This window comes from Salmo trutta, chromosome 30 (assembly GCF_901001165.1).
Source record: "Salmo trutta chromosome 30, fSalTru1.1, whole genome shotgun sequence".
In the NCBI taxonomy this organism is placed as follows: domain Eukaryota; kingdom Metazoa; phylum Chordata; class Actinopteri; order Salmoniformes; family Salmonidae; genus Salmo; species Salmo trutta.
The window spans coordinates 13,817,315-13,833,116 of record NC_042986.1 but is presented as its reverse complement, the minus strand read 5'-3'; positions in this window follow the sequence as shown (position 1 = coordinate 13,833,116).

The window sequence follows — 15,802 nt, the reverse complement described above, 5'->3', positions numbered from 1 at the left end:
AAATTGCAATGTCTGTACTGTGAGACGCCTAAGACAGTGCTACAGGGAGACAGGACGGGCAGCTGATCGTCCTCGTAGTGGCAGACCACGTGTAACAACACCTGCACAGGATCGGTATATCCGAACATCCCACCTGCGGGACAGGTACAGGATGGCAACAGCAACTGCCCGAGTTACACCAGGAACACACAATCCCTCCATCAGTGCTCAGACCATCCGCAATAGGCTGAGAGAGGCTGGACTGAGGGTTTGTAGGCCTGTTGTAAGGCAGGTCCTCACCAGACATCACCGGAAACAACGTCGCCCATGGGCACAAACTCACCATCGCTGGACCAGACAGGACTGGCAAAAAGTGCTCTTCACTGACGAGTCATGGTTTTGTCTCACCAGGGCTGATGGTCGGATTTGCGTTTATCATCGAAGGAATGAGTGTTACAACGAGGCCTGTACTCTGGAGCGGGATCGATTTGGAGGTGGAGGGTCTGTCATGGTCTGGGGCGGTGTGTCACAGCATCATCGGACTGAGCCTGTTGTCATTGCAGGCAATCTCAACGCTGTGCGTTACAGGGAAGACATCCTCCTCCCTTATGTGGTACCCTTCCTGCAGGCTCATCCTGAAATGACCCTTCAGCATGACAATGCCACCAGCCATACTGCTCGTTCTGTGCGTGATTTCCTGCAAGACAGGAATGTCAGTGTTCTGCCAAGTCCAGCGACGAGCCCGGATCTCAATCCCATTGAGCACGTCTGGGACCTGTTGGATTGGAGGGTGACGGCTAGGGCCATTCCCCCTTAGAAATGTCAGAGAACTTGCAGGTGCCTTGGTGGAAGAGTTGTGTAACATCTCACAGCAAGAACTGGCAAATCTGGTGCAGTCCATGAGGATGAGATGCACTGCAGTACTTAATGCAGCTGGTGGCCACACCAGATACTGACTGTTACTTTTGATTTTGACCCCCCTTGTTCAGGGACACATTATTCAATTTCTGTTAGTCACATGTCTGTGGAACTTGTTCAGTTTATGTCTCAGTTGTTGAATCTTGTTATGTTCATACACATATTTACACATGTTAAGTTTTCTGAAAATAAACGCAGTTGACAGTGAGAGGACGTTTCTTTTTTTGTTGAGCTTAGTTGGGCAGATATGAAATCATCAAGAAAAGATATCAACAATCTAGTGCATACTGTATGTCTTGCATTGCATTTGAGAGTGGGATTAATCTAATAAGGAATGTTGTGTGTCAAAAAGGACTGATTCGCAAATGTATACATTATTTGACTGCATGAATAGACTATATTCTAATTCTCTAACTTAAAACACACACATACACATGTTATGTTATTATAGAGGTATGGATTTCTCAATGGGTTTGAGTTATTCATTGTCATGGAGGATGTAGCAATGAGAAAAACAGAGAAAATTAGTGTAGCCTAACTAGGTGTGTGTGTGTGTGTGTGTGAACATGTTTGGCTCCATGTCAGAGCTGTCAGAGAAAGCACAGCAGTCATCTGACAAACCATCTGAGCACATCCCTATGGACCTCAATTTTGGGCGGAGGAGACAGAAGCACATTGACGGTCTGGTCAAAAGTGCTTATTTCATATTGGCCTGTGTATTAACTTGCTCACTTCAATGGTCTTACGACATCTGTTAAATGAATATTAACATGGCAGAGATCACAACCAGGAAAATTTACAGAAATAGCTTGCTTCCAAGAATCCTTGTCGTAGTTCATATGGCATGAATAAACGCTTTCGTGAGAGGACACAAGCTGTTATTAGAATGCTTCCTAGAGCTCCTGCATTCGTCACCAATGTCCTTATCAGGTTCCACTATCTGTTACTCAAATGAAAAAAAGAATCACAAGTAAATACATGAAGCGTTTTAAATTTAGACAACTTAAATTATTTTACAACCTATGATCCTTCACAGCTGAGCACAAGTCGCCCCCCTGTTGAACTCAATTCCCTCGTTACCGTCTGCAGACCCCATGCCCCCGCCATGTATGCATGGACCCGGGTGATCCCTTGAGAGAAACCTGGACATTTACCAAGATTTCATCACAAATCCACCGCTTAAATCTAAGGCCATTGCACTACGTACCAGGAGGAGACTTGCCCATAAAAGAACAGCAGTAGGCCTAGACATTGAACCATCAAATCTTTTGAGCACAAGCCAATTTTCACTCATTTGTAATGCGACCAATGTAATGCACCCAATATAATAATAATTGAATTCACACTTCAATGGGTCCACTGGACAATATCTCTATTATGATGCCCACACACACTAAAGCACTTTGCATCTAGCGTGGATAATATTTAGGCTATCTTTGTCTACAGATGAATCAATGACACAAAAGTCTAATTTAATGCATATGATTTGACATGACCTTATGACCTGACCATTCTAATTTAGCTAGCTAGCTGAGTTGTGTGATTTGTATAAACTAGTTGGCTACTTGGGAATGGGCTGTTGAAATGACTCAATTAAAAGTGCAATAACATATAAGCCTTGTTCGATCTTCATATGTAGCCTATCATGTCCAAGCTTAGAAACGAATGGGCTGTAGAAGTTATCTGCCCCTCCAGTTCAGCGGAGAGCACTTCAAGGCTTTCCCGTTGTGCTGAGGCTAGCACCAAAGATTTTTAGAACTAAACCAAGATAGACCACTGACTGTCGTTTGCAACAGGAACAAATGAGTCATAGTGGGTTTAACAAGCAGGGAGTTGGGCAGAGTCAAGCACCAGCTATAAAGATCGTATAGGCGTGTTCTAGCATGCGCATCCATATTACCATTAGGGAGAGCCTCCTCCTCCATTAGGGAGCGCGCAATAACTCAATTCGCCTTTGCACTCCAAAACAACGCTATTTTTTATTTTTTTTGCTAAGGGTAAGGTCTACAAAACTTAGTCCACTCTGTTCATAACATATTCTAGTTTTGGGAACGGAAAACGGTATTGAGATGAAATGTTCCATCGAATGTCGCACGTTCCATTTCCCAAGTGGGCTTCCTCTCACTACCATATTTGGTAGTGAGTGGAAACGCCAAGCGGGTACTTCACATTTATACATCCGGTGAAATATCTGTCTCATTGTTCCATCTGTGCTAGCGCCACAGCAGTAGTGGTATATAACATACATGCTCCATCTGGTGGTGCAATATGGGACTGATGATGAGGATTATAATATGGGAGCGATATGGGTTAATATGTGCAGCCTTACAGAGTTATTGCATTTTGGTACACCAGAAGTACATTCATTTCCAAAGGAACGCTGTGTTTGCCTTACAGCATTGCGTTACAGAGCGTTCAGTGTGGTGCATACGTTGGATTTATCAAACGTATGCATCAAACTATGTATACACGGCTTGACAGAAATGGTATCAGAAGGCGAATGTTTACCATTTGTTGCGCACATATCTATATGATGGTCGGTACCAGTTTGCACAAAATCCTTGTCGGTGTGCGTGTACAAAACCTTCCTAATATTGAGCTGCAGCCCCTTTTGACGTCAGAAGTCTCCATTCGTCGGGGCATGGACTCTACAAGGTGTCGAAAGCGTTCCACTGGGATGCTGGCCCATGTTGACTACAATGCTTCCAACAGTTGTGTCATGTTGGCTGGACACACGGGTAACTGTTGAGCGTGAAAAACCCAGCAGCGTTGCAGTTCTTGACATACTCAAACCTGACACCTACTACCATTATCCGTTCAAAGGCACTTAAATATTTTGTCTTGCCTATTCTCCCTTTGAATGGCACACATACAAAATCCATATCTCAAGGCTTAAAAATCTTTCTTTAACCTGTCTCCTCCCCTTCATCTACACTGAAAAATGTGGATTTAACAGGTGACAACAATAAGGGATCATAGCTTTCACCTGGATTCACCTGGTTAGTCTATGTCATGGAAAGAGCGGGTGTACCTAATGTTTTGTACACTCAGTGTAGTTCTCAATTACCATCTGGAAGTAAAGTGATATTATTGCAAGCCTACAATACTATATTTATATACTGTTATATGCATGTAGGCTAGGAGATAAAATACAATTTAAAAAATCAACTTATTTTAGAAGAAATGGGGAATTATTTAAGAAAAATGCAGGGGTGCCAATATCTTTGGCCCAAACTGAAATATACACTGTACAAAAATATAAACACAGCATGTAAAGTGTTGATCCCATGTTTCATGAGCTGAAATAAAAGATCCCAGAAATGTTCCATATAAACAAAAAGCTTACTTCTCTCAAATGTTGCGAACAAATTTGTTTACATCCCTGTTAGTGAGCATTTCTCCTTTGCCAAGATAGTCCATCCACCTGACAGGTGTGGCATATCAAGAGGCTGATTCAACAGCATGATCATTATCCAGGTGCACCTTGCGCTGGGGACAATAAAAGGCCACTCTAAAACAGGCAGTTTTGTCACACAACACAATGCCACAGACGTCTCAAGTTTGAGGGAGATTGCATTTGGCATGCTGACTGCAGGAATGTCCACCAGAGCTGTTGCCAGAGAGTGTAATGTTAATTTCTCTACCTACCATAAGCCGCCTCAAACGTCGTTTTAGAGAATTTGGCAGTATGTCCAACCGGCCTCATCAATGACGTCTGAAGCTTTATTTTATCACTTGCTTATTCAAACTTCCAGTACGAAAGAAAGATTGGAGTCAGTGTGCAGTATATCTGCAGTTTAACTGTAGTTAGAGTGCAGTATAACTGCAGTATGCTGCAAATATTGCGTCCAAAATAACTCGTTTTTTTTTTTTTTTACAGCAGTAAGTTTGCAGTGTAACTACAGTTAGAGTGCCACTGACTTCGCATTGGTTCTGGTGCTTTCTTCGATTCCAAGCTACTTTCAAACACAGACCTCTACTGGACACCATATTTACAAGCATAAATAGGATTTTGTACATAAAGTTTCACTTGACTGGTAGCTTAGCAGCTAGAGTAGTGAACTATGGAACATTCAGGACAGTGAAGGTGTGAGGTCGACTCCTTTGAAGGCACACTACTTAGATTTTTTTTTAAATGTGCAACCACACTTTATGCACTGTTGAAATAATTTGTTTTATTTAGTATAGTATAAGCTTCTGTGTCAAGCGTCCTAAATAATGCCACATATTCCGTTTTTCAGAAATAGTCAACTTCAAGGCAAACCTTGTATGTCAAGTAATTATAGGCTACTAAAGTCAACGATTTACCGCTGAGCCACAGTTTTGATGAAGACAGTGGAGAGAAAACACGTCTATCTGATCATCACAAGCTGCTATTTATTGCTGACCAGCAGATGTCACTAATGTGCATTGGGAACAGATAATGAAGCTCCGAGTAATTAAACGTTTTTTTGGCACAGTTTGGTGAACCCGCTGAAACCTTCATAAAGCCTTTGTTTCCCATCACTAGTTATACTTATTTTGTGTCCAAAACGAACAGTGAAATCCGACTCATCATCTATGGCTTCAAAACCGAAGTCGAAACTCTCGTCTGTAAAACTGGCTGCTTACTGCGACCCGTAGAACGAGAAAGTAGCCACGAACCATTAGAAAGAGTAGCATCAAGGAGCCAATTGAAAGAGGGGGTTGGTTTCCCGGCAGTTTTTCCCTGCATGGCGCCATACCTCAGTGCCTGGCGCAGTCGAACCATATTGTACAAAACAGCAGTTGAGTTAGATTGTGGCAGATTGTCCACATGGGGGCACAGTGAGCTCACGGCTTTGGCTGATCCACAATTCTGGGACACATTTTCAGGTTGACCATTCGAAACAGCATTTTTGAGCCTTTCAGGATCTCAGCTGAACTTATCTACACCAGGCAAATGGTCAGAGATGGCATGGCAAATATATAAGTAACAAATCGGTAATTTTGTTGGTATAGCCTACTCACCAACAGTCCATGCGAGTTTATCATGGATGTAGACTTAGAGTGTAGTTTATACAGGCTCAATCCTGTTGTTGTGTAGCCTATGCATAATAATTGATCAAATTCTCTACTAATAATGTCCTAAGATTAAGTTAATTTGAACTGAATACAGTATCTAATTCATCGTGGACATTTCTCTACATCATATTGAATAATGAATGTCATGTACTCTCTCTTCTGATTTGGCTTTTGTTGCACTTGGGTACAAAACATATTTTCTGTCATTGTATATTTAATAGGTTGTATGAGAATGACTCTATTGAGCTCTCCCTCCCACTCCCAACATTCTTCCCCATACACTACCCACACACCCACCATGGGTCACACAACTTGGCTTACGTAGAAATGAGACTCACTGAGTGTTCCAATAGTGGGTTCCAGATCTATTGACATCATTATTTTGATAGCTGGTTATAGGATAGAATACCAAATTCCTAAATTCACCAAAATAACTTAGGACAATTCAATTTGTTCTCATGTTAGGATCTGCTTGAATTGTTCACAACCAAAAACCATACAGTATCATATTTGTTCCAATGAGGCCAACATAACATATTAAACTCATCATTGGTAATGGTGAAAGAAAAGCAAAATCCCTATGCATAAATGTAACATTTTCCCCATTCAGACGCATTGAACCCTGAGCTCAGCATACTGCATATGAAGAAATTACCCATCACAGAGTCAACTCTGCGGGGGCAATAACCACGTGTAGCACAATCTATAAAAGTGTAATGTGTATTACACCTATATACTGTATCACTCCACTCCAGCCACTGGCTTTGTGGTGTTCACCCATAACTGATAAGGCAGTCATGGCTAGCTGTTGCTGCCTGCTGTGTCTCAGTAGAGATGTGGGCCCAGGGTAGGGAGTGTACATTGGCCATTTTCCCAGGGTCCCACAAAAGAGAGAAAGTATTACAAGAGGCCCAAACACATGTCAGGCCGAGCCAGGAAAGGAAAGGGCAGGCAATGGAACCTCCAATACCCCCTCAGCTCTCTGTCAGACCCTAGCTGCAATGTGGTGTGGAGCGCCGGTGGGTCAGAGGCATGCTTTTGTTTTGATTTCTCTCCGAGGCTGGGGATAAAACCCATCACTCTGACTCACAAATGTTGGATATTGGCTATCTTTCTTTCGCTGGCCCTTTTTTTCTTTTTTTCTTAGGTGAATTTCCTTTTGTAGCCGGTCCAGATAGAGCTCATAGATGAAATAGTGCTGTTAGTGTCTCAACGTTTCCTGGACCTGCTCAAGGTCATTGCACCATGAATATTTTAACCTGCCTGCCTCTTTGAGAGTGAATAGGGACTTTACAGAGAGTGTTCTTAGTTTAATCATCTCTTCTCCAAGGCCATTATCGATTTGAGCAACAGTGACGCAGGTAAAATCCCCATAATAACACAAAGCTGTATTTGTTCAGATTTTTTCATGAATCTTTAAAAATAAGGTGGACTTAAAGTGAGTTTGGCCTGTGCCATCCCTACCCAGCCATGCAGGTTATAACGTTGCATGCGGAAAAGCTTGCATAACCCTGTTGGGCATCTCTATTCAAAACATATTTCATTCCAACTCACATCATGTGAGCACAGTACTGTTACCATAGCCGTGGGAAGTAGGGGTGCTGCAGCATCCCTTAAAAAAATCATTAAAAAATGTATTAATTTAAAAATAAATACTAATATTTTTTCACAAAAGTAGTGCCCTGGGCCTTTACTAGTCCTGTTAGAGCGGACTGATATAGGTGTCTTCCCATGGCTATGACTGTTACCATCTGTTTTGGTGTTATGTCCATGATCCATCTTGAAAACTATTGCCTCATACTCTGTAGAGGGAAATATATGGAGACCAGAAGAAGGAAAAACACTGCCTTGGCTAGTTCCTACACTGAGTGTACAAAACATTATGAACACCTGCCCTTTCCATGACATAGACCCTGGTCCTCAAGTACCCCCAACAGTACATAGATTCGTTGTGCCCCTTGACAAACACACCTCATTCGACTCATTGAATGCTTGATGAATAGTTGACAAGTTGAATCAGGTGTGCTTGTCCAGGGTTACAATACAAATGTGTAGTTTTGGGGGAACTTGAGAACCAAGGTTGGGAAAAACCAGTGGTGGAAAAAGTACCCAATTGTCATACTTGATTAAAAGTAAAGATACCATAATAGAAAATGACTCAAATAAAAGTAAAAGTCACCCAGTAAAATCTAGAAGTATTTGGTTTTAAATAGATTTGAGGAGCAGAAGTAAATGTAATTGCTAAAATATGCTTAAGTATCAAAAGTATTAAGCAAACCAGACGGCAACATTTTCTAGTTTTTTTTAAAATGTACAGATAGCCAGGGTTACGCTCCAACACTCAGACATCATTTACAAACAAAGCTTGTGTTTAGTGAGTCCGCTAGATCAGAGGCAGTAGAGATGACCAGGGATGTGTGTGAATTAGACCATTTCTCTAACCTGCTAAGCTTTCAAAAGTACATTTGGGTGTCAGGGAAATGTATGGAGAAAAAGTACATTATTTTCTTTAGGAATGTAGTGAAGTAAAAGTAAAAGTTGTCAAAAGTATAAATAGTAAAGTAAAGTACAGATACCCCCAAAAACTGCTTAAGTAGTACTTTCAAGTATTTTTACTTAAGAACTTTACAGGATATTTCAATACCACTGCTTCAGTGAGAGTGATATGTGATGTACTACATCCCTGGCATAACCACAGAGATACGATGTGTATTTAATTATGTGGGCATGAATATGTCAAGCTCAGAGATCACCACCATCTGAAACTCAAACGAAAAAAAACTTACACCGTACAGAAACCACACGCCAGCCACCCTCACTTCCCCTATTCCACCGTGACAACTTTTACAAACAATCCTCAAATGCAAATGCCATCACTAATGTCATCAGTTTGCTTTGTTTTGAGTCTTCCACTTTCACTATCGTCACAGATCCCCTTGGGATCGGCGATACTCTTGAAATATCACATCATAGTTGACTTAGTGAGTGATATCCTCCTTCTGGTATTATGTTATGGCCTCTCTCTCTCTGGTGGAGGGTGTGTGGGACAGTGAGTGTAGCTCTTTAGAGCTCATAGCCTGTTTGTGAAGCACAATGCAACAGCAAGTGTTATACCAGTGTTGACTTGGAGTCTCTCCATTTGACATTTTTGAGGAGATGACTAAATGAACATGTAATCTGTGACGAGAACAGCTGCATTGTCCCTGCACTGAGGCTCTGCATGGAACACATTATTTGAGCATTGAATTTTGATGGCTCCTTAGGCCAATTAATCAGCTTAAAATCAACAATAATCTAAATACGTATGAGATTTCTGTATATGCATCATCACTCGTTATTAAAATGCTGTTGTAAATCAAGTTGTACTTTCAGAACTGGTTAACTGTCAATCTTAGACAAAGATTGGCATCATTACCGGAAATTAATGGAACAATGTGTTATCTGTTTCACATTCAAACAATGTACACACACAGCCATGCCTGGCCCGTGGACAAAGAGCTGCGTATTGTGCTTGGGACTCTGTGTGCACAATTCTTCAGAATTACAAACACAATAAAAGTCTGGGAACACAGTACAGTATCTTTGAGTTCCATCCTCTCCCTGCTTTCCGGGAGCTGGCTCTTGGAAACCCTGGTGAGTCAACATCCTCTCTCTTCATGGACAAACACTGGACTGACACATTCAGGGCTGTACTGACACACAGCGAAGTGCAGTGGTGGCTGTTTTCACAGTCTGTGTATCCATTTCTGAGTCTCTGCTTGTTTGGTTGATTTACATATACTTTAAATGGTGGACGATTAGGCGTCTAACACTGGAATGTACAGTACCAGTAAAAAGTTTGGACAGACCTACTTATTCAAGGGTTTTTCTTTATTTTTACTATTTTCTACATTGTAGAATAATAGTGAAGATATCAAAACTATGAAATAACACATATAGAATAATGTAGTAACCAAAAAAGTGTGAAACAAATCAAAATAGATTTTAGATTTTAGATTCTTCAAAGTAGCCACCCTTTGACTTGATGACAGCTTTGCACGCTCTTGGCATTCTCTCAACCAGCTTCACCTGGAATGCTTTTCCAACAGTTTTGAAGGAATTACCACATATGCTGAGCACTTTTTGGCTGCTTTTCCTTCACTCACTCTGTGGTCCAACTCATCCCAAACCATCTCAATTTGGTTGAGGTCGGGTGATTGTGGAGGCCAGGTCATCTGATGCAGGACTCCATCACTCTCATTCTTGGTCAAATAGCCCTTATACAGCCTGTAGGTGTCCTGTTGAAAAACAAATTATAGTCTCACTAAGCACAAACCAGATGGGATGGCATATCACTGCAGAATGCTGTGGTAGCCATGCTGGTTAAGTGTGCCTTGAATTCTAAATAAATCACTGATAGTGTCACCAGCAAAGCACCCCCACACCATCACACCTTTTCCTCCGTGCTTCACGGTGGGAACTACACATGCGGAGATCATCTGTTCACTTACTCTGCATCTCACAAAGACACAAAGGTTGGAACCAAAAACCTCAAATTTGGACTCATCAGACCAAAGGACAGATTTCCACGTGTCTAATGTCCATTGCTTGTGTTTCTTGGCCCAAGTAAGTCTCTTCTTCTCATTGGTGTCCTTTTAGTAGTGGTTTCTTTGCAGCAATTCAACCATGAAGGCCTGATTCATGCAGTCTCCTCTGAACAGTTGATGTTGAGATGTGTCTGTTACTTGAACTCTGAAGCATGTATTTGGGCTGCAATTTCTGAGGCTGGTAACTCTGAATTTATCCACTGCAGGTAACTCTGGGTCTTTCTTTCCTGTGGCGGTCCTCATGAGAGCCAGTTTATAATAGTGCTTGATGGCTTTTGAAACTGCACTTGAAGAAGCTTTCAAAGTTCTTGAAATTTTCCAGATTGATTGACCTTCATGTCTTAAAGTAATGATAGACTGTTATTTCTCTTTGCTTATTTGAGATGTTCTTGACATAATATTGACTTGGTCTTTTACCAAATAGGGCTATCTTCTGTATTCCACCCCTACCTTGTCACAACACAACTGATTGGCTCAAACGCATTAAGAAGGAAAGAAATTCCACAAATTAACTTTTAACAAGGCACATCTGTTAATTAAAATGCCTTCCAGGTGACTACTTCATGAAGCTGGTTGAGAGAATGCCAAGAGTGTGCAAAGCTGTCAAGGCAAAGGGTGGCTACTTTGAAGAATCTGAAATATAAAATATATTTTGATTTGTTTAACACTTCTTTGGTTACTACATGATTCCATGTGTTATTTAATCGTTTTGATGTCTTCACTATTATTCTACAATGTAGAAAATAGTCAAAATAAAGAAAAACCCTTGAATGAGTAGGTTTGTCCAAACCTTTGACTGGTACTCTGTGTGCTGTACCGTACAGTATGAATGTGACTGTTTTTCTTCAACATCCCAGAACGCTCTGAGTTCCAGAACAGTCTGAACCCGACTACTTCCCCTCTCTCTAGAGACAGGAAATGGTTACTGTCGCCGCTTCCCTTCTTGTGCTTCTAACCCAGCAAAGACGTCCTCTTTAAGAAGTGCTGAAGTACAGCCATGAAGGCGTCCGTCAGATCTCCATAGGTCTCAGTCCCCCATTTGTCACTGGGTTGAGACATGCTAGGACAAAGCATAGTGAAACTCTAATGCCACAATAACTGCAATAACAATGTGTCTTTATATTGTTGAATGGCCATTGTCTTTGGATTCCTATATTGGACTAATATCCAGTAATAAATATTACCAACAATATTGGTGGATCTTGAAATTACATGTACATTTTGGAAATTTCCAAACTTGTAGAGTGAGTCCAGCTCTGACGAAGATCATTCGCCTTGAGTCACTTCCTGCTATTGTGTGTGAGGAGGGCATTCTCAGAATGGGAGGGAGAGAAATTCATTTGAAATGTGTCCATTTTACATCAGACACTCTGTCCTCACAACTGTTGAAAAAGCATTATGTAATACATCTCCCTGGTTACTAATGGCCTAAGAGTTACCTAAATATGTTCCTAGAACGTTTTGACCGGTGCAAACTCAGTGGAGTACAGATTAAAACAAATAAGGTTGTCAGTTGTCCATTTTTTTCTACACTTTCAAAAAAGTGGTCCTGAAATGAAACGCTTCACACTAAACATTGATTTTTTTTAAATAGAGTAGTCGGAAGCAGTCATTGCAACTTCCCATTTGTATTCTGTATAGAATTATATTTTTGCCGTGGTATTTCACACCCCTTTAATGAGAGTTAGAGCAGAGAGAGATTAGAGAAAGAGCCAACATTGGCAGAATCCATAACGGTTTCTGTGAGCAAACATTGTAAACCTATTAGAAAGAGGAACCCGCATTCACAAACCGATAACTAAATCTGAAACCCATCACTCACCAGCTGCACCTCCACCACAACATCTAAAACAGATTACACTTCCTGTTGTAAGGAATCTTAGATGTACTGGTAAATCAAAGTAAAACATTTACTCTGACCCCATCATATGAGGTTAAAGCTTGCCACATAGAACAGATGCATTCTCTCCCCCCATGAAGAGTGGATTCAGATGGGTGAGCTTGCAGCTGTTATAGTTTCTCTAGAAGTTCATCTGAGAGACCAGCAGAACACTGCATTGCATCCTGTTAAACCGTTCAGCAGTAGTATTTATATAGAGACACATTCACACGTCACTCACTTGTGTGGGAAAATGGCGTGTGTCTATTTGTGCATCTGTCTGAACTCTGTGAACTACAATTTTCGCAGTTCCACTTTTATTAGGAAATTTTGTTGTCAAGCATTTTCGCCAGTGCTTTTCTTCTCTTTTTGTGGAATTTGCGGGCAATTTACAGAAGTAGATAAGGATAGGCCTTTAGATTACTTGTTGTCTATCACTGCACACAAAAAGTGTTAATATCCACCATTAGTGTTGTTTTTCCAATGAAGGTCAATATTTTGGTACGCCCTTAGTACGAGAATGCCACCTCTCCACACAAAGTGAACTTTGTTTCAGGGAGCAGTCTAATAAACTGTGGGCGTTGATGCCAGCCTGTCAGTGTGGAAACTATGAATAGCAGGTTAAGGATAGGGGTCTGTAGCAGCAGGCACAGTGAGCCTCTGCAGGGTGACACAATAGGCTATGCAGTATCAATTCCTCTGGAAAACAAGATTTCATGCTGTCAAAACACAATTTACCACATATTAGACCTCAGCATGACATGGCACTATATCGGGTTGTACGACTGAGTGGGAAGATGTTCATATAGCGGAGAATACAGATCAACATTGCCACACACAAGAAGAATACTGGGCGGGTCTACACTACAGGTACTGGCCTCATTTGATGTTGTGTGACTTGTCCCAAATACTCAAACTATAGTATAATGGATGGCATTATAGACAATGGACAACATAAATGCAATTCTTAAGACAACAACTGAAGGTACCCATTGGGCACAAACTGGTTTACTCAACGTTGTTTCAGCGTAATTTGTCAACATATTGTGATGTGGAATCTACATGGATAATACATTCGATTTGAAAAAAGTAATCAAAGTAAACTGATGGTGAAATTTCAACCATAGGATTGTCATAATGGTAACCAAATTTCAACATAGACAAACCTTATAAAATATGTTGAATTTGTACCTTTAAAGCCATGTCAGATCTTCAAAGTTATATCCACTACCATTAAAAAAGACTGGGCAGCATCTCCTACTGGAGAATTGCTCTATAGACAGCTACCCTTTGGTGTCCTATCTTGGGTTTTAACCAAGCCCAGCTTTACTATGATATTTATCACTGACTATTAGCAATGTGCTATCATGAGAATGATTGTTGAGAGATCTCCACATAAAAATGAAATAGATTCACTGTTGCTATTGAAGTCATTCCAAAGGGTAGGTTTAACAGAGCAAATTAAATGAGACCATACTTGATCACTTGTATATCGTCAATGACACCATCTAGGCCTATATAGCCTCTGCAATGTCATCAATAGCTATTGTTTCTATTCAACCCAGAATTAAACAAAGTACAGACAACAAAATAGTCCTAGGATTTAAAGCTCTGGTTGATTTCAAGTGTAATGATATTTAGCGATATTGAATTGTGTTTGGTTTTCAACTCAACCAAATATCAACATTTGAAGTAGAAAAGTTATTTTGCCCCCTTTCTGATTCTATTTTTTATTTTTTTAAATTACACTGAATGTTAGCTCTTCAACCAAAACCTAATATTAGATACAGGCAAACTGAGTGAACAAATACTTACTCAATAAAAACAAAATGATGCAACACTCAATTCCCCCGTATAAAAAAGTAATTGCCCCCTTACACTCAATAACTGGTTGTGCCACCTGTAGCTGCAATGACTGCAACCAAACGCTTTCTTTAGTCGTTGAACAGTATCACATCGCTGTGGAGGAATTTCCCACTCTTCTATACAGAACTGCTTTAACGCAGCGACATTTCAGGGTTTTCAAGCATGCACTGCTCGTTTCAGGTCCTGCCACATCTCAATTGACTTTACATGTTTTGCTTTTCAGCCATTCTGATGTAGGCTTGCTTGTGTGTTTTGGATCATTGTCTTTCTGAAAGACCCAGCTGCACTTCAGCGTCAGCTCATGGACGGATGCCCCTACATTCTCCTTCAGAATTCTGATACAGAGCAGAATTCATGGTTCCTTCATCAAATCAAATGTATTTATATAGTCCTTCTTACATCAGCTGATATCTCAAAGTGCTGTACAGAAACCCAGCCTAAAACCCCAAACAGCAAGCAATGCAGGTGTAGAAGCACAGTGGCTAGGAAAAACTCCCTAGAAAGGCCGGAACATAGGAATAAATCTAGAGAGGAACCAGGCTATGAGGGGTGGCCAGTCCTCTTCTGGCTGTGCCGGGTGGAGATTATAACAGAACATGGCCAAGATGTTCAAATGTTCATAAATGACCAACATGGTCAAATAATAATAATCACAGTAGTTGTCGAGGGTGCAACAAGTCAGCACCTCAAGAGTAAATGTCAGTTGGCTTTTCATAGCCGATCATTGAGAGAAAATCTCTACCGCTCCTGCTGTCTCTAGAGAGTTGAAAACAGCAGGTCTGAGACAGGTAGCACGTCCGGTGAACAGGTCAGGGTTCCATAGCCGCAGGCAGAACAGTTGAAACTGGAGCAGCAAGGTGGACTGGGGACAGCAAGGAGTCATGCCAGGTAGTCCTGAGGCATGGTCCTAGGGCTCAGGTCCTCCGAGAGAGAGAAAGAAATAATTAGAGAGAGCATACTAAATTCACACAGGACACCGGATAAGACAGGAGAAATACTCCAGATATAACAGACTGACCCTAGCCCCCCGACACAAACTACTGCAGCATAAATACTGGAGGCTGAGACAGGAGGGGTCAGGAGACACTGTGGCCCCATCCGATGATACCCCCAGACAGGGCCAAACAGGCAAGATATAACCCCACCCACTTCGCCAAAGCACAGCCCCCACACCACTAAAGGGATATCTCTTCATTGATTTGAAGTCTTGACCACTGGTATGAGGTTCTTAATGTGGAACACAGCATTTGGTTTTCAACAGACATAACTAGACCCATGTCATCCAAAAACTTGACTCAAGTTTGCCACAAAGCACCTAAATGATCGTCAAGACTCCTGGAAGAATGTTTTATGGACTGATGAGTCAAAAGTGGGCTCGATGGCAGTGGCCCACTAAATAAAGAGGGAGTAATCAAGGAGAAAATTATGACCAGGTGTGCGTAATGATGGGGAACAGGTGTGCATAATAATCAAAATTGATTTAAAGTGCATTTAAGGTTTGATTTGATTTAGTCCTATTCTTTAACTTAGA